Here is a 1,282-nt window from a genome sequence, read left to right on the forward strand (position 1 = left end):
CAGCTTACTGGTAGAGTTTGTAAGTAACTTGTTCCAAGGCCTTGGTTCAGAGCATCATTGGGATATTTATTTCCATGTTTTAAAATCGACTAGTATGGATTTTTTGTCAAATTCCACTATGACATTTTAATAAGATTATATGAAGGAACATATTATCTCTTCTTCTTCTGTAAACAGTTGTACTTTACCAGTTAAAAATAATTAACTCTTCTGTCTCACAGGTGTTATAGGAATGATTTACTAATTGCTCAAAATTTGAAAGAAGTCATATTTTATTAATAAATTTCCATATTTATTATGCTAATTGGTGAGAATGCACATACCTATTTGTCTTTTTGTATTTTTTACATTTCACAATAAAATATTTTTTTAGTTATGATATTAAAAGTTTGGTTTTTTTTTTCTTTTCTGAACCGGGGATTGAACTCAGGCCCTTGTTCTTGACAGGGAAGTACTTATTCTGCTGAGCCATCTCCCCAGCCCCTACAGTTTTTTTCAGAAGTGTTTTGTTTGTTTGTCTTTAATTCAACACAGCTGTTTTCCCAAAAGAACTGAAAGCATCACACCACAGTGATGTGCGTGCACACCCATGTTTATAGTAGCATAATTTGTTATAGCCAAATCTTGGAAACAACCAAAATGCCCATCACCTGAGGAATGTATAAAAATGATGTGTTATTTTTATACGATGGAGTCTACTCAGCTATAAAGAAAGAAAAACTGGAGGTTTTTATAGGTAAATGAATGTAACTGGAGGCTATTTTCATAAATGAAATAAATCAGACCCACAGGTGTAAGCATCACATTGTCTCCCTAGTATAAGAACTAGACAGAATAGATAAAATCTGAAAGGTATAATAGACATAGTAAAACAGAAAGAAATTGAATATATAATAAGCAACAAAGATGAGGGAAAAGACAGAAGATAGGAAAAAGAGGAAAAGGGAAAAATCATGCACGTATATACACAGGATAGTTGAGATGATTGTACTACTAATTTCCATAATTTTTCAAAAGTAGCAGTTAATGTTTAAAATTTTCACTTTGACTAACTCTGTGCTACTGTCTGTAATCTGATCAACCACATCGAAGACAGAAATGTGCACTATAAAGACCATGGTTGAATACCTCTCATCTTGTTCTTCTAACTGTGCACCTTTTTTTTTTTTTTAACTGAATTTTTAGGGAAAATTTCATGGCCATTTAAGCCAGCAGATAATAATTTTCTGAAAACGATGTGTCCAATATTCTATGAACATGGCTGAAGTATTAAAACTTATGA

This window comes from Octodon degus, unplaced genomic scaffold, assembly GCF_000260255.1.
Source record: "Octodon degus isolate 3935 unplaced genomic scaffold, OctDeg1.0 scaffold00001, whole genome shotgun sequence".
Classification (NCBI taxonomy): Eukaryota; Metazoa; Chordata; class Mammalia; order Rodentia; family Octodontidae; genus Octodon; species Octodon degus.